This window comes from Amblyomma mixtum, chromosome 1 (genome assembly GCF_055824585.1).
Source record: "Amblyomma mixtum isolate Tamu chromosome 1, ASM5582458v1, whole genome shotgun sequence".
Taxonomy (NCBI): domain Eukaryota; kingdom Metazoa; phylum Arthropoda; class Arachnida; order Ixodida; family Ixodidae; genus Amblyomma; species Amblyomma mixtum.
Genome location: NC_143012.1, coordinates 12424978 through 12444282, shown reverse-complemented (window position 1 = coordinate 12444282; position 19305 = coordinate 12424978). Strand labels below are relative to the sequence as shown.

Genomic DNA, 19305 nt, shown 5'->3' with positions numbered 1-19305 from the left:
CCCCGTTGCAACACTGTATACACTGCACGACGACGTTCCCGAAACCGACTAGAGAACCAACAAGGGGGGAGAACGAAGACAGTAAACGCACACGTGCGTGCCCGGCACACTTCCTGATTCGCCACGTGTTCGCCATCACCACACACCCATGCATCACCAGCGTCGACCCAGCCGACGCTATACGCTAGCAAGGGGACAATGGACAAAAGGGGGGGGAGACGGCGCAAAAAAAGGAGATCGTCGAGAAAAAGAAAGAAAGAAAGAAAGAAAGAAAGAAAGAAAGAAAGAAAGAAAGAAAGAAAGAAAGAAACTGCGCTTCACAAAGTGCGAGCACCACGCGAGCCTTGCGCAGCGCTCCTCGAGGGAGAAGCCAAATTGCTGCCGCATATATGCCGTGCTCCCAGATCCGCCGGAGTCGCCGTCAGCGTCGTCTTCCGCTCGAGTGAGTGACCCGAGGCCACTTACCGAGCGTCGGAGGACGTCGGCGACCAAGTGGAAGAGACGCGGGCTGCGGGTACGTCACCGACGCCGTCCCGGTTGGCGCGACAGTCAACGGAAAACGTGGACGCGGAAGAATAAGATATGAAGAAGAAAGAAACGAACGTAGGAGAATGCACGAAGGGGAAAAAAAGAGGAAGAAAACAATACACGCAACCGTTCGGACCCGTGGCCTTTACGGCCATGGAAAGAAAGAATATGAAAAAAAAAGAAATAAATGAAGTAAAGAAAGGGAGAAACAAAGCCGAAGACGGCGGTAAAAAGCCCCCGAGAGTGCGTGCGAAAAAGAGCGACAGGTAATTACGTGGACAGCATGCCGTAATAGCAGCGGGTCACAGGGCGGCTTTTCACCTTTTATAATAACGCCCCTCGGTGGGGCTTCTGCAAGCTCCTCGCAGACACGCATGATGCCCGCCTGCGTGCAGTGTAGTATACGCACGCCTGGAGCGGTCACTGGGCGGAAGTCGTCACGGTTATAAGCGGCCCTAAGCCTACATAATGCGCGCACTGGCTATGGCGACGACGACAGCGAGACAGACATCCGCAGTGCATACAAGACGGCACGGAAGCGTAGGTGAGCGTCACTCGTCGACGGACTAGCATATTAGACAAAGGGCCACTTACTTCACAAGTCCCATAATGGCGTGCGAAACTCCCGGTTACGACTCTCCACAGCGTGGAAGCCGGAACACTTTGAGGCTTAATTCAAGCGCGAACTTTAGGTGGTACGATCGTGATGGACGCGCTGAATGGATAGCTGCTCCAAGGCAACAAACAGCACGCTATAGTCGGAGACAAGTCAAGAAAAAAAGCGGCTTTTTCTCGTCAAAGGACTTCCCTCCCAGCCAATGGCGTGGGCCGGTTCTCAAGAACATGACAGCGTGAGCGGCGTGACAACGGAGTGTCGTCACAATGCCACTCCCTGCATTGTCACGGGAGCAGGTTCATGAAAACCGGCCGACGCCATTGGCTGGAAGGGGTTCCTCTGACGGGAAAAAGTCCTTTTTTTTTTGTAGCAAGAGCTATATTGCCCGCAGTCTCGTAGTTTCGCTGTGGCTGTCGGTCGCCAGTTCTGCGCATGCGCGAGTGTGCGCGCTTACTGGTAAAGTTTTGCCCTTCAGCCAACACAGAGCCAATATCGACGGCTCTGCGTCAAGTGACGTCAACACGCAAGGTTGCCCGCAGAAGTCTCCCTGACTGGGGAAACGCAACGGGAAATTTTCAAATTAATTTGCGTTGTACCCAACACCGCCCCTCTGCGGAAATCGGCATAAAGAACTAGAAATCTGCAAGGAACATATCGTGAAAGTTGCAGTAAAATCAGAATAGAAAAAGAAAAAACGCCGCAGTTGCCCTTCAGCGTGTCTAACGACGCACAGCGCACACGCACCTTTTGCGTTTCGCCTAACCACTGAGCCGCCGCGGCAGGTATCAGGGTTTAAGGACTTCCTTCGATGGAGGAAAAGGCGCGTGTGTCCAAGGCGTTGCTTTCTTGTCCGCGTCGCAGCAACGCTAAAAGTGGCACGACGACAACAACGTAGGTATCACCTCGGATATGAAGTGAGCGTGCTGTAACATGAATGCTGCCAGAGTAATTGTAGTAACGAAGTGATTCGTTAGGCGTTATTATAACCACTCGCCACCACACACATTCTTTTTCTGCAACACAACAACCACCATTTATTTACATGGATGAGAAAAGGCGGCGCACTCCATCGTCGACCACGGCAAGTCCACCACACAGCACACACTCCCAACGCACACTGCCACTGACTCACACTCACTCTCCCGTCCCCACCGCGACCGTCCAACCCCTTTCCCAGAAAGGGCATATAATCCCTCCGAGGTCGTCGTGCGGGGAGGTTCGGCGCGTTCGGCGCCCACCCTCTATTCGGCGCCCACTGGTCTCAAGGCAAGGGGGTAATGGCCTGTGCGGCTGCCACCGTCCGTTCTAACAGTAATTGCGCTCTGTTTGCCACTCGCGTCCATTTAGGCACTCGCTTGTTACACAGACACACACAGACCTACCAGTCACGTGGGACGTTATTGCGTAGACGCATAGGCCAATTAGTGCCGCATATCGCCTTAAAGACAGCAGCGCAAAACACCCGGACAAGCTCACAGACGAGACGAGACGAGACAAAACGCTCCACACAGCCCCTCCCCCCCCCCCCCCCCCCCACACACACACACATATACACGCATGTGAACCCGCCGTAGTACCCACTAACTTTAAAGCAACCCAATGCGGACAACAAGACGCGTTACCAGACCAGGCGGGGAATTACAGCCCAAGTCTTGCCTCGAGTCTTGCGCAACTCACCCGCTACGTGCAAATTGCATGCAAATGTGCAAGGCTGAAGGAAAAAAGCGACCGCACAAACTACAGCCAGAGATGACAAGGCACGCCGAGGTACCCCGCGACTCCTCATCGTAAACAAAATCAATGTTGGTCCGTTTGCTCGCAGAAGAGGCTAGTTGGTACGACATGTTAAAATACAAAAGCTGCTGAAAACTGTTTAAACGAGCCCCGACTAACAACCGGCTTAGTCTGACGTACGTCGGCATCCCGTCACGTGCGCTTCTTTTCTGCGTCCCGTCCGTTCGCAGCCTGGCCTAAATATATGAAGAGAAACAAATGCCAACGCACCGCGCTCTACGCAACATCAACAACAATGGCAAAAATACGAACAGGCTTGCAGCGTCCACACACAGTGCCAAACTACAGAGACATTAGAGTTATAGCCTAGAGCTATCCGCTACCGTGACCAGTTTCCACGAGGCGCCACTGCGTACGCGCTGATTGGCCCCGACGCGGCAGGCGCGCACGCAGCTGACAGGGACGTGGCGCCATCTGGCGCGCTCAGTGGCATCTCGCGGAAGCGGATCACGGTAGCGGATCGCGCTATGCTATAACTAGACACCTTTAGCATACCGTGTACCGTGCTGCCGTTACTGTTACCAGAGTACAGGGCACCCTCGCGTCGTCAGTGCGCATGCGCAGATCGCCTTGAGGGCGCCAGGTATCCGGCAGCTGCGTGCGCGCCTGCCGCATCGGGACCAATCAGCGCGTTCGTAGTGGCGGTGGGCGGGCTCCCGGTATCCTGGTAACGGTAACACGGTACGCGGTATGCTAAAGGTGCTGAATGGTCCAGAGGCGGCAGGTGTGCGCGCTGTTTACGGGAATTTAGCGCCCTCAAGGCGCAATCTGCGCATGCGCAATGGCCCCACACGTCACTGCATGTGCGCAGGAGGCGTCCGGTAAACCGGCATACGGCTCCGCCAATACATCTCCGGTATGTTAAGAACGTCTACAGTCTCTATAAGGGAGCAAATGGCTGTTGCGTGAGGGATTGACAAAGCAGTTTAGGGCCCTATGCCTAACCCCTGAGAGACTCTTAGTCGCCTTCGAGTGTACTTTAAGAAGTTTGCGGTTATGGAGTATCGTAAGTTGGCGCAGGGCATGAATTCTGCATGCGGTGGCATAAGAGGGAAATGTTGCGGAAGATAATTATTTTGAGAAGTCCAACAACAGGGGAGAAAAAATGTTCCCACGCCGAAAACAGGCGGCCGCACTGTCGCCAGACAACAGCACAAGAGACACCCGTCGCGGTGGCTGTGGGGAATTCAGCTCCTGCGCACCATGTCAAAGAGGCATGCAAGACAGACCTTGCGAGCGACCGGCATTCGGACGACCAACAGGTGGGTGCCAGGTCACGCCGGTAATCCAGGCAAGGAGCGGGCACACGGGCCGGCCGCCGAGGCGCAACTTAATCACCGCTCTCAACCCACGGGTTCCGTTCCGAACCTTCCACAGCACAGCCCCGAAGAAGAGCGACGTCGCCGAAAAGACCTTCTGTCTTCAACCCTCCATGACGCAGACCCTTTGCCTAGAGGGCTGTCCCAGGGAGCGCAGGTTTTCATCAACAAGGCAAGAGCCGGCTACGCCTTGACACATGACACAGTCGCGTTATGGCAAGTGCCCATGGCATCGAACAGCCCTGCCAACCCGCAGTCACCGCCAACGGTGAAATGATCCCAAATTTTCGGCACCTCGTGTGGGAGTGCAAGGGACTGCAGACATTGTGGAACAAGCATCACCCCACAACAGTGACGTCCTATGAGAACTGGATTGGGCCGCAATCTGGGGCGAGAGAGACACTTGACTCACAGTGAAGCATCGCTTTTGAGGCTTCCATGGTGAGTCACACCTAGCCCCGCCCTACGTTCCTCACCGCCGTTAGGCCTCGATCAAACCTTTTTTTTTTCAATAAACTCTCTCTCTCTGTCGGTCTCGCGGGCACATTTTTTTTGCGACATCAGAAATTTTTCCCACGAAAACCATCCGAGTATAAGAACCACAGGAAACACACCTGAAGTGGTGTCTGCACTGAAAATCGGAGCTAAGTGGGGGGTGTACGGCAAGGTACGTGAACAGTTCACTGCTCCTGCCTCTACAAACCTACAAGCCGCTTCACAATACAGCCGGTGTAACGCACGTATGTCCCGCTGTCTCATTTACGGAGACGTCGACGAACCCCACACGTGTCGTGCAGCCCTGGACGCGTAAGCACGCACAGAAGGACTTCCCGGCGATTTCGTCCACACTGCTATGCACAGCAAGCCACGCACACACGCAGCGATTAACATTCAAAGCGGACGTCGGTGCAATCGCGTGAGAAACAATCAAGCACAGAATCCCGTGTGACCGCGCATACAGTGCCCCTGTATACGCAGGCTCTTTGAATTTCTGTCTCGCGTTCGTCGCATCACGCATACATGCACCACATGGTTTGCATCGATAATCCTGCACGCGCGAGCAACGCCCTCAGACTATCAGAGACAGCGTCAGGCTACACCGTTTATCATCAAACTGGAAAGAGTCACGCAGGGCAAGAAAAGACCCGCGGCAAAGAACCACGCATCATGGTGCCACCCGAGTAGGCGACAGCCCTGGGGTGCCACAATACATCCTTGAACTCCTTACGTACTATACTATGCCGAGGACACGTAGCTTCAGATCATACACAAGCATTCTTCTTTTATTACGGCCAATTTGCGGCCAAGGCCCCGTCTCATTCTTCTCCGTAGCAAAACAAAGCACTTTCGGAGCTTTCGGAAAAAAAAAAAAGAGAAAAATTGCTGCGCTTGCTTCTTTTTTTTTTTTCTACGTTGGAAGACGGCCATGCACCGTAAAACTGAACACATAGGGGCGCGTTTTCCAGCCTATAACTGGTCTATAACTGAACCGCGCCATAAAGGACGGGAGGAAGGTGGGAGTGAAGGAAGAAAGAGAGAAAGAAGTCCGGTAGTGGAGGTCTCCGGAGTAATTTCGAACACCTGGGGATCCTTAACGTGCACTGACATCGCACAGCACACAGGCGCCTATTGCGTTTCACCCAGATGCCAAAACTGAGACCGTATCCGTCAAAAGAGCCTTAATAGGTTAATGCTCGTATATGCGGAATTGGTCAGTCATTCTCGCCTTTACATTCATAGATCGCTGGGAGTCCTCATACCTCACCTGGCGCAGTGGTGCAGCGGTTAAGCGATGCGCCATTGGCCTGCGATGGCAGGCGCTGCCGCCGGTGGGGCTAGAAAACTAACCAGTAAGTATGCCGGTCATGAGGACGGAGAAAGAAAGAGCATTAAATGACAGGTTAAAAACGCGGAAGTTAAAAATTGGATGAATTCAATGGAAAAGAAACATAGTGTAGAACTATATCGGTTCTGGAAAAGGCAGATCAGGAAAGAATTTTTCTATGATAACTCAAGAGGCAGTGCCCTACTTTTTGAAGCTAGATCAGGGTGTCTTAGAACGCGCAGCTACAAAAAGAAATTTAACGAAGAAGATGACACATGTGCAGTGTGTGGTAGATCTGTGGAAACAATTGAACACCTCATAATCAAATGTGATGGTATCCATCCGGATGTCGATGCAGGCACAGTCACTCTTTCTGAGGCCCTAGGGTTTAAAGATAACAATGGCCATGTAAATAAATCTGCAGTGGAAGTCAGCAAAAAGCGATTGGAGGATTGGTGGCTGAAAAGCAGAGATGTGGCATAAGGTTAGAATAGTAGGAAACCGTAGGAAAAGTTGATGGAGAATCTTAATGAGAATTGCCAACACAGTAAACAAAAAAAATAAATAAATAAAGAAAAGCTGAGCATGGTGGCAATTGCCACCACCCCGTTTCAAAGGGGGCGCTCCTATCCATCCATCCATCCTTGTGCGATCCAAGTTGCTCTCCAAGAGCGACCAATCATTATTTTAACTGCCACTTGCCACGACGGTCAGTTTGCTCGCAGGTTGTGACGACACTACAAGGTCCTACCTACGTGGCCCACACAGGTTTGCTTCTTCGGGGATTCTGCGCTCACAACGCTGACGACGACGTTGTGACACGACGACACGACCCTCAACAGCACTGAACATGATTTCACTCGTGCAGGACACTGCGTGTTTTTTTCTTTATCTTTGATCGTATTTAGGTGGGACACCCGGTATATATCCGAACATCTTGCATCCCGCTTCGAGCTGTTGACGAATTAGGCCTCGCCATGCCATCCCGGACGCCCAGGTTCGGACGCCCGGACCAGGAAGGATTATTCTCCAACTATATATGAAGCTCCTCAGAAAGCTGTAGCTTTCCTCTGTAGCCGTACGGCTACGCACAGATAGAGGCTAATGAGTATTGACTCCATAATTGAAATTTACACCTTGGTCGTTTCCTCAAAATAAATTGCGCTACGCTGTACAAGTCTGCGGGAACGACGCACGATACTCAATTGAGCAAGAACGGCGGGCCGATGTGGCCTTCAAACCAGTCGCGACGGCGTGCCACAAAGCCAGGCACTCGACGCATGATCTGCACCGGCCTGTTGAAAGCCGCATGAAGCCGAGACTCGCTGAGACGGTCAAATAAGTCGTACTAGCGACTCTGCGAAGCAGAAAACAAAAAGTTCTCCCTCGCCGCCTTCGTTCCAAAAATTGTTTACCTTTTTCCTGATTAACAGCGTCGCCCGATTAACGATGCCACCGACTGCGGCAAATGTTAATTACTTGGGGGAAGGAAAATGCCATCCAAGTCAACATTCCAGTTGGCACACTTTCCCACCTGAAGTTGCAAGCGCCCATATCTGCTGCCTCGATGTAAACAGAAAAACGAGACGCACAAATACGGGGTGAAGAGGGGTGAGGACGGTGTGACGAAAGCTCGAAAGACCATGAAGTAACTCGTTTCATAAAAAGCCATCTCAAACACGACGAGGTAAGCGAGAGCCGCCGACTGAGCGCTAATCACGCAGTGCAGTATATAAGGCGTTAACAACCAACCGGGGAAAAAAAAAAAATCTCACAGCTGCAGCGGCGCGGTCTACGCACCATCCCACCTTAAATACCGCGATTAGTCTGCAGGGGCGGCGACTGTAACCTGCATACACGTACGGCGAAAACACAGCGCGCAAAAAAAAATAATAAAAACGCTTGACGTTTAAGTCCACCTTACGAGTATAACGCGATGGAGTTCCCTATACGGCCTCCTGGGGATTCCCGTGGCCGCTTTCGCAGACATAGACACGCTTGTTGCCATCACGTACTGCTTTATTACGGATCATCGTCCTTATTATTTGGCGACGCTAATTAGTGACCCTAATTAACTAATTCTCCCCGTAAAGTAATTCGCCTATTGTGCGGTGAGAGAATGAACGCCCTCAGTGGTGCAGAAGTGGCGTGCCCGATTCCGGACCCAAAGGAGAACGATTCGGTTCGGCTTCTGCTTCTCTACGTCACTATCCTCTCAACCAATCAGGACCTTCCAGAGACGCCGACTCCGGGTTACCGGCCGACCGGAACCTTTTAACGCTATCGTGGTAATACGTACGAAAGACAGTAGCCGCAACGTTTGTCTCAGCACATTCAATTTTCCCGGAGTCGTTATCGGCTCCAAAGCGTTGCCCTAGCTCATAGCACGTGCGAACTCAACTCCTTTATATAGCTTCATTAAAGTGCACGACCGGTGACGGCAACGTGCAGCTTTTGTCGAACATACGTAGGCCAGCGGGGCTTTACTGCAGGGCTATACGTTGAGGTTCTTGCCACCCTGTGGCTGCCGTATTTCGATGCAGACGAACAGACGAAAAGTAAAAACACAACACCAACTCTCCTGTGCACAGATTTCCGAGGGCAGCAAAACACTCGAAGCGACCAAAATTAATTCAGATTCCCCCTTCCCCATTAAACGATGGTATCTCTGATCAGGGTACAAGTACCCCTTCAGAAACTCGCCACTGGACCTATATAGATGCATGGTCAAAAACCACCAACACTATGGTTCGCTTGAAACGTGGAGGTCAGCGGAATGCCGCGCCACCTATGGCATACAGATTAGCTGTCTAAACGCCGCTTAAAACACGATTACGGTGCGAGAACAGTTGCAGCGCGCAGCCGCCAGTCGATGACTGACCGAGTCCTCGAGGAGCTGACTACATCTGCTGACCTTCGGAGCCACATAAGGAGGGCCTTGCTGACCCCCAGGAACTGACCGAAGGTCATGCCCAGCTTTCGATTCGCAATTTCTCGACTGGCCTGATTAAGTAACCCTGATTACGGCCTAGCTCATAACATTGGAGCATTCATTAACCGGTGTGTAAAAATGCAGTTATTCAACTTTTCGTAGCAGCGCATATGCATGCAGGGAGTTCCACTCCATACGCACTGACTGAGTTCAGTTCGCAGAGATAAGAACGCAATTGATAACTCGCGATGCAGCGAAGTCCTTCATATGTTAATGTATCACGGCACGCCTTAGAGTATATACAAGACACCTCACAGAGGCGCGCAAGGACGATCCATGGCCTTCATAACGGTCGTGACGTCATCCCTTCCATCGTAACGATATTGACACGCTCCTCACGACAGCGGGTTGCGTGTCCGGGGAAACACTGCCGGCCACGAGAATCAAAAACCAGCTACGATATGTAATGCGAATAGCAAAAAAAAGGGGGGGTAAAGTAACGAAGGGCCTCGAAGGCTCGCTTGTGCGTAGCCGCAGAAGATGCACACCGATTGAACGCGAAGGAGATAAAAAAAAAAAATAAAAACGTCAGACAAGAGCTCCATCCAAACAGGCGAAATGGAAATAACTACACAGTACTGCAACGAACAAGCGGCGCTCGAGGGCTGTTTGCCGGGCGGACGAAGGATGGAGAGAGAGAGAGAAAGAGGGGAAGGGGGAAGGCAGACAGAATCGAGCACAAGGTTGCAGCAGCAACGAGACGACATGTCCATACAGGGGATGTGGAGAGGTATTAAAAAAAAGCGAGAAAAACGGCATCGACCTTCGGCTATGTTTACCGCGTGTCCTTAATTCGCGCGCAGCTGCCTAGCTCCGATAGTAGCATGCTAATTGCATCCTTTTTATTTTTACCTCGCTTCTTTCTATAACATTGTGCTTTCTGTCATTCACGTGCTCTCTCTCTCTGCTGGCTTTCAAGAATGTGGCCACTTCATTTTCCCGTATACAGCCGCGACGAACTGCGACAGAACCGACCCTTGATGCCTGTCATAGATGCCTGTCACAGATGCCTGTCACAGATGCCTGTCACAGATGCCTGTCAGAGACACCGACATCATATGCAGACCACATATGCAGACCGTTTTGGTTTCTGACGATCCCCACTGAAAGCTTCCATATGACGAGCTCCATAACTCCATATGTTTTACAAGGAATTTCATGGAGTCAGTATGAAGCATATGGAGCCGGTATGGAGTGTACGGAAGCACGTATGGTATCTTACGAACTGTGTGTGAGGTCCAGTACACTCTATGGAAATTGTTGGAATGCTTATACATTCCGTACAAACCAGATATCGATTTCGATATATATTTCTGTATCGTATGGATTCCATATCCCATAAATACACACGAGCGGCTCATATTGAACGTTTCAGTATATAGGGATATGGGAAGAAACTATCCTGAAAAGCGGGCAAGGATGTCGCTTGATGCGACCGGCTACGCTAACTCAAAGCAGACGGGCAATGGAAAATAAGTCACGTCTCCCTACAGCTTGACGACAAGCCGTGTAGCGACCCGCATCTCATTACGCAATACAACTTGAGTCCACTCGTAAACGGCCGCGAGAAACCGTTTTGCTTATCTTGCACAATTAAGACTTGCTTATCTTGCACAATTAAGACATGACTATTCAAGCCACAACTCACGTAAGCCGGCCGCCGCCTTGGGCGAACGTAAAACGAAGAACCCACACTTCTCCCGCCTTATTCCGCACTAGGCGTCCCATCTGTCTTCCTACTTATTCATGCATCTTGCTGATCAAGCACACAATGGCTGTTCTCAAGAACCAAATCCTCCCGGATCTCCAAGGGCAATTGCGCCGTGCGTTTGGAAGGCGTCTTACTCTGCATAAATAACAATACGCCTAATCGTTTGAACGGCTTTCATAAACACCACAAACACCGTCGGCGTCGTCACACTTTAAGACAACTAACTACCCTAATGTTCTCTGAAAAGCAAATTTAAGTAGCTCTTTAGAGCTATTAAAAAAATGTGTGTGTGTGTGTGAGGGGGGGGGGGGTCACCATTTTAATTTCATATCTTGCCTTACTACTGCGTTGTAACGTTCGCATCTGCGTTCCTTCCCTCAAAAACAATTCTGAACGTCGGTTTAGCCAACAGTGCTGCAGTAAACCTTATCTGAATGTTTCCTTTTAAAGGTTACCTCTTTTAGCGATAGAGTTAAGGAGCTCGGGTCGCAGAAAATCCGACGTCGTCTTGACCGTGAGCGAAAAATCCACTAAAAATCCGCATAGAAGCACCAATAGGAGATAGCTGTGCGTAGTGGCGTCACTTGCTTCTCGCGCATGCGCAGTATGGTCGTGCAAGAGCACGCGAAACTGCGAGACTGTGGGCAATGCAGCTCACGCAAAAATATATGGCTACGCGCAGATGGTGCTTTCGCAATCCTCCAGGTTTAACTAGAGTTAAACCACAGCCATTTTTTTTTTATCTCGCCTTTCCTCCTCTCAATCTCGGCTCTAACGAGCTCGCCTTATCCACACAGTAACGACACTATTCATTACCAGTCCAACCACGCTCACAGAGGGACAAGGTAAGGTATTTTCCGTCGACCTTCGCTGACCTTGTCCTGGGCCAGATACGGCCAGCTTATCTCATCTAACCTAATTCTCTGACGGCCTTCTGCCGCATTTCCCTTCCCTTGCAATCCAGTCCTTCACCGTAAGAGACCAACGGCTACTTCCTATTCGCACTACACGCCATGCCCGTGTCTATTTCCTCCTGTAGATTTCAGCGAGGACACGATTATATAACTTCCGCTTGTTCCATGACCCACCCTGCCCTTTCCCTGAACGTCACCCCTACCGCTTTCCTTTCCATAATTCACTGTGTTGTACAAGTGTACGCCTGAAAAATCACGCAGCCCACATGTTTTCCTTCCATCTGCCTCCATCGTACTCCGTACCACGCCTGTTATCTCTGCTTCCCGTGTTTCTAACGTTGGCCATTCGATTTCCTTTTGAGTTGCTTCTGAGTTGCCATGTGCGCCCAAAGCTAGCTCCGCAGTTGCCGCATGAGTCCAAAAACATGGAAGCACGGCGTGCCCTTACACGCTACATAAATAGCTGCCGCGATCGTTCGGAAACGCAAACACTAAAACTCAGCGCTTCGCCGGAGAGCCATACAAGCATACTTCTACACACAACAGGGGAACCGGTCACGAAGCCCAGCGGACTTTCAAAAGCGAATCGACCCGCACGCGTACGGCCTGCTATTATTCGTGAACCACGCATTGCAGTCTTAAATCTAAATAAATAAAAAGCAGCGCTTCGCTGTCTGCACATCAGCAGCAGTCCGTTGCCCTGACGACTCGCTTTCGCGTAGAAAGCAGCAGCGTTATTCTGCGCCAGGCGCTCTTTCTATTATTATTTTTGTTTTCAGAGAAAAACAGGACACCCCGGCAGAGGGCGCCGGTATCGATTGGCGCGCTCGCTCGACGCGCAGCGCGTTGCTTTTTTCCTGTTGTCATCAGCGCAAAATGAGGTCGGGCGCGAAGGTCGCGCTTTGAATTGCACAACCTTTGTCAACAACGTAGTACAGCTTAACGCGACTGGACAACGTGGTTTATTCCGCACGGATGCGGGTACGGCAGAGAGACTACACCGAACAGGCGATGATCCTGCGGGTTCCGTCACTGCAGCTCACTCTAAACACGAATACACCTATATGGGTGTAAAAGGGGTGTAAACTCTCCTATAGCACACTTCCTTTACAAAGGAGTGCTCTAGAGGAGAGTTTACTCCTTATGTACTCCTTTCTGTTAAGGGTGTACAAATTTTCTTACTTCTTCATCCACGAAGTTTTTCTAAAAGCTGTTTAGTTTTCCTTTGCAGCCGTTTGGTTGTGCTTGCTTGGGTGAATGCTAATGACTTGCTGCTGCCTTATTTCTATTCTACTCCGGGTTTTCCCCTGAACACCTCGGATAAACGAGATTTAAAAGCAGATTCTTACCGTGCAATCACTTTTCAGAAACTGTTCAACAAAACTATGGGTAGCCTTCAACAGTAATCACTTCGTTTAAATCACGTGCTCTACTCATGACGGCCAAGCAATCGCAAAACAAGGGTTTCCGAAATCACACCGAGACATGAGCATAAACTCCTTTGCGTCGCGTGGAGTGTTGCGTCGGTTTACACTCGCGCATGAGTGTAAAATTCGGAACGGGGCGTCCAAAACCCTCTACTGGGGAATTTACATCAAAAGGAAAATACAGGGCGATCCAAGATCATCTTTATGCAACAGATAGACACGGTCTGATCAGCACTTTTCGGCACGGTAAGGTATGCCCCTTTTAAAATCGAAGCATGACGTACCTTGAAGACAAGGTCACAAGCAGGGGGCACATAACTGTAGCTACGATACGGCAGTCGGTATGTATGCGCATCCGAGATGAGACAGGAGAGCAGGCTGGTAGACGCGCAAATATAGCACGTCACCAGTCCTTGAGCTCGTAGTCTTACATTTAGCAGAAAGTACCATTCTAAACACAAATGTGCCTACAAGGGAGTAAACCGTCCTCTAGCGCACTGCCTTCTATAAAAGCTTACCCCTTTTTACTACTTTCTGTTTACAGTGTGTAGACTCGATAAACAACTGCCAGCTGCCAGGTGAACAGTTTGCTCACAAAGGTTGCTTCTCTAGGGACTTTTCGCTCACGCTTAAATCCGCCGCAAGCAGCTCTGCACTTCGCTCGGCCGTTATCGTTTCGAACGTAAAAGGCGTCCGTGCTCCCGAATTTTCGCCTTCAAGGGACGCTTAGAAAGCCCACAAGCCTGTACAGCTACACAGCTAGATAGATGTCTATTTTGAGAACAGAAATCAGAGATAAGGCCTCGAATCGTTCACTCTCGACTGCCTCTCGCCATGTTGAGCTTTGTCCCCGGTGACACCAGGGTCACGCTCAAGCCTCGGCACTGTGCAGCTGATCTAGCTGTTACCGGTTGCACAGGAAGAACGCATGCACAGCAGAAGGTCCGTACATCGTGCATTCCCAAGGCTGCTCGAAAGCAAAAGCAATTTATTATTTACTGTATTCATTAATACTGTAAGCCTTCACAGGCTCATACAGGAGTGAATACAAAATCACAATTGTAGACAATTTACAATACGTCCTAGAGAAAACAAAACAGAATAACAGGGAACATTGAGCAAGCTGCTGCCAAGCGAAAGGGGGCTGCGGCTTAGTCAAGCTGTCTCTCACAGCTTTTTCTGCGCCTCCGCTGTCTGTATCTTTACAAGGCAGAAATAAAGAATTTGAATTTGAATTTATACAGCTATTTCGGAAAGACCTACGAGTACGAATTGGAAAAACAGCGCAATCAAAGACGAGACACAAGAGAAGGACAAAACACCAGCGCTGTGTCTCGTCTCTTGTGTCTCGTCTTTGATTGCGCTGTTTTTTCCAATTCGTAAAACATGTACCAACCAGCCCGTATTTGCCCTCTTCTGTACCTACGAGTACAGGCACATGAAACACACTCCATGCATTGGCGCTTTACAGCCATCATCATCATCAGCCTGACTACGTCCACAGCACGGCAAATGCCTCTCCCATGTCCCTCCAATTAACCCTGTCCTTTGCCAGTTGTGGCCACCGTATCCCCGCAAACTTCTTAATCACACCCACCCATGAAATGCGGCTGCTCACAATGTTGCAGTTTGCTGGCCCCAAAAATATTTCCATCTTTGCAGCAAATTCACCTGCAGATAACGAGGTTGCAATATGGTTTTAGGGTTTATTGGGGTTTAACGTCCCGAAGCAACTCAGGCTATGAGGGACGCCGTAGTGAAGGGCTCCGGAAATTTCGACCACCTGGGGTTCTGTAACGTGCACTGACATCGCACAGTACACGGGCCCCTGGAATTCCGCCTCCATCGAAATTCGACCGCAGCGGCCGGGATCGAACCCGCGTCTTTCGGGTCAGCAGCCGAGTGCTCAGAATGCTCGTCTTTTGTACCGCAATGCCGCTTCTTATATTCTCACTTACAGCCGCAATTCCTAGAAACCTTGTAATTGCTAAGCATTAAGAACGCCTTTGTGATCATGCTGAAGCAAGAGCCGGCCAGCGTGTTTTCTCCATTTTAGCGTGTGAGCCAATGCAAAGTCCCTACGTCGGATCAATCACTTCGTTCCTACATCGTCTCACTACAGAGAGACCTCCCCACACCTGCGCCCATCAAGGTCGTGTAGGGGCGGTTTGCGACACCCCAGACACTCCAGGCGCCGCCTTTTACATAGCGGCTGCACTGATACCGTTATCTTTTCCCTCAAAGCCGGCCTATGCCCCAGAGACAACCGGTCATATACATGGAGCAGGGCTGGAGAGACAGGTGCTCCAACTGAGAGAGAGAAAAAAGAAAATACCCTGACACAGACCCAATCTTTTCCGCTGCCGCCGCCAACGCCAGCACATTTCTAGACCTCGTCAAGAACAGCTGCGTGAACCGTACGCTATCCGACAAACACAGCTCAAAAAAAAAAAAAATAGAGCTGAGCTGCTTCCCGGATGCCCGGTCTCTCCGCGCACACGATTTCCACTTCCTCGAGGCTTAAAAGGGATGGCGCACCTGCCAGTAGCGACTTAAAAGGGTAAACAATAATAATAAAAACAAAACGAAACTACTACTGAAGGGCGTAGGATGCTTACGGCGCGCTTCAGCACACCAAGCGGCTATACAATGATCAAAACGCGCGCGCTTCCAGATCTCGTGCGCACCGTTCAATTTCTTCTTCACGTCAACACGAAGCAGAAGGTGGGTTGCAGCTGCAACGTTCCGTGCTTCTGCAGAGCGCTAACAAGGCTCGCTTTAATCAGCGCTCGATCTCTACTTCCGCTTTGCCTGTGCGCGCGATGACCGATATTTTACAATGGGAACGCAAATGCGGTAATCCGTCATGAAAAAAGAAAAAATAGAGGCAGCATGAAATGCCAGTCGGTTGCGTCACAGGTGTGCCACGAACTAACTCCGTATACAAATATCCACTGAAAATTAACGAGACTGATTTATACAAGATGTGGGTACGTTTATCTACTGATACAGGCAGCGAAAATGACAACACCGAAACAAAAGACTCACAGAGTTCCCGCCCGCTGCTGGGAATGAACTCTCATGAAAACCGAGAGACAATTGAACTATAACAGGGTCCCTTTGATTTTTTTCATGTGTACATCTATCACATGGCCCACCTACGTCACACAATCATAGGAAACATTCTCGAGAACATCCACATCCCGGTAGGCATACACACAGGGCGTTTCACCAAAGATGTTCTGCTGGTTTATTGGGGTTTAACGTCCCAAAGCGACGCAAGCTATGAGGGACGCCGTAGTGAAGGGCTCCGGAAATTTCGACCACCTGGGGTTCTTTAACGTGCACTGACATCGCACAGTACACGGGCCTAATAAGATGTTGTGCATATTTTTTTAAATATGCTTTTTAAGTCAGAAGCACGCCTTTTTTTTTCTTTTTTGGCGTAGCATTGTTAGCGGTGTAGCTCATCGGACTACAGCTAAGACGTGCTAACTAGTAGGCTGGTTACCTAAGGCTAAGTAGTTAACTTCCTAATGTAACTCTTGGTTAAATGTACTGTTAGCAAGTAATACCCATATCAGTTTTTCCAACTTCGAAAACGCAGTTACCCACGGCGCTGCGGCCCAACAAATTCTGGCTACATCGCGCCAAAATACACGCGCTTTCGAGAAGCTTGCAGGCAAAGCAACCGCTCCAGTGCACGTAACTCGTCGAAATTTGCTGGGCCACAGCGCCGAGGGTAAATGAGTTTTCGAAATTACAAAGACTGATATGGATATTACTTGCGGAGGATTACACAACTCTCAATAAGTAAAGAGACGAACAGTAAAAGTTTACTCAATACTAATAAACCAGCCTACAAGTTAGCGCGTCTTAGCTGTGTTCCGATGCGCTACACCACTGAGAATCCTATGCCGAAAAAAGCGCTCTTGAACTCAAAAAGCCTTTTTTTTTTTAAATTTGCTGACCATCTTAGGCTAAACACCCGGTGTACTTGACTAGAGAGTTTTCATTTATGACATACGACTGCGTATGACATGTTCGTTACGGAGAAAATACTCCGCGAGTAGATACCGAGCTCTTCCATGCCACTCGAGAGGTCCCATCAACGGAGCAACCGTTGAGTCCATAAAACGATTATCTGCGTAACGACAAGGAGATACATTAACACCGACCGGCGAGCGAATCTAGTCAGCTTTGCAAAAGCCTCCTGGCAACCGTTCGAGCGCATCGTGCGAGACGACAATCGACTGATCCGTGCCAAGTACAGAACGCTGGCGTAATAATCTCGATGTCGTTAATTCGCGCTCAATAAGCGAAAGCAAACGGGCCTTGAAATCACTAAACCGCGAGCGCCGTCAGACTGATATGTATTCGACGATATTCACGATAATCGTGACCCATCACCCACACTAGCCGAACAGATCGGACCGTTAACTAGTAAAGTACGCCGCGATGGGCAAGATTTTGATTACAACCTCGCCAGTGAACTGAAATCCAACACGAGACCGTCACCTACGCAGGGCTATGCAGCAACGGAATAACGGCGCTTGATAAGACCTTAGATAAGCCTCACTTTTAATGATCCAATCGCTGGGAAGGCCGCCCGCAATCAGGCCCACTAATAGATTTATAAGCGCTCTTGGCCAGCGATTACGATTGGGGTTGAAGAAAAACAATGTTACAAAGCTGCATCAACGATAGATTGGTCGGCAAGGCTGTCTAGACAGAACTGCGTGGCTAGTTTCGCTTAGTATGGCGCTGAACGGATGGGCGTTGATGTTTGCTGCACAGAACTGCGTGGCTAGTTTCGCTTAGTATGGCGCTGAACGGATGGGCGTTGATGTTTGCTGCGCGGGAGGTCTCCGACCGATGTAGCTGTAGAACGGAGTCCAATCTGTACCGTGCAGCTGCAACGAATGAGGCTCGACAAATGTTGCCGACGTACGCCGTCCAAAGCACGTACTTGAAAAACATGCCTTTTCCATTTACGATCCTTCAACAAAATGCCCACTGGATAACTAACATACCACAGCTGTTCTCAGGCGAGACCGTCAAGAAACACACCATCAACTAGCGCTACCACACCAACCGTTTAATACGCAAATGCGATCAGAAGTCGTGCAAATGTCAACGTTACACGAGCTCCGAGCTCTTTGCCCGCCGTTCGAAAACAACTGCCGAGGCGATCTCCAGGGTCACACCGACGAGCTAACGAGCCTCGAGCTGCGAACGAGACAGAAAAGAAGCAAAACACGGAGCGGAGGTCACATCCCAGGGACACGGGGGGAGCCACGAGGAGGTTTAAACCACCAGGTTTCTTTTTTACCATCGCTCCAGCCGCAGCTGACGCTCCCAGCGTCGCATCGGAAACAGCTAGAGGAGAACGATGATGCTCACCTTGTCGACGTCGAGCAGATCCACCGGCAGGAGCGATGTGCGAGAAAATCCGCCGTGTTTTCGAGCAAATATCCAACACCAGCGGTTAGCACACGATGGGGCTGGGCCGTGCCAACACGTTTGCGCAAGCACCGCGGGGCGATCGGTAACTTTTAGAGGTCCGCCGCGGAGTCCCGCGCTGCTTCGAGAGTCGGCGCCGCAAAGCGCGCTTCTCCTTGGGCCAAATTCTGGGTCATCCACAACGGCGAGCGGTGTCCGCGACCACTTGCGTCATTGAAAACGCACTGAAGCCCTGCAGTCGAGTCGCCGCCGAGTAAATTTCAATGGAGGACCGGTCGCAGGTTTCCGGAGGGAGAGGGTGAAGAAAAAAAGAAATGGCCGGAACGAGAGAGAGGAGCATCATTAGGACCGCAGTAGACAATGTTTGCTCTGTACAATAAAAATAATGTACGTAGCAAAATAAATGCGTGATAATTGATTTTATATTAATAAAAATTTTTGTGCGTAAAAGTTTTTTTATTAGTCTCACTAAACATTTTACAAGTTTACGGTGCTTACGTCGTCAATTCACGTGCGTCAGTTTTGTAATAATGACGTCAATAAATTGTTTTTCTCAAAAAAACTTAACGTAGTCTTTAGTTCGTACGTTTACATGATGTAAAATATGTATATTACAAATTTTTGTATAAAATACGTATTGTTATTGTTTAATAATTTTTAACAAACAAACGAAAATAGTGCACTAGGTAGATCTTGACGTCTTTTCGTACGCGCTG

General features: G+C 50.0%; 1 long non-coding RNA gene across 1 annotated transcript in view; it reads right to left on the bottom strand.

Moving 5' to 3' along the window:
* LOC149365489 (uncharacterized) overlaps nt 1–18904 on the bottom strand; it is a 104451-nt gene extending 85547 nt beyond the window's left edge. The window contains exon 1 of the long non-coding RNA XR_016292008.1: nt 18530–18904. This is a non-coding gene — a long non-coding RNA (uncharacterized LOC149365489). The remainder of the gene's footprint in view (nt 1–18529) is intronic.
* Nucleotides 18905–19305: the final 401 nt, after the last annotated feature.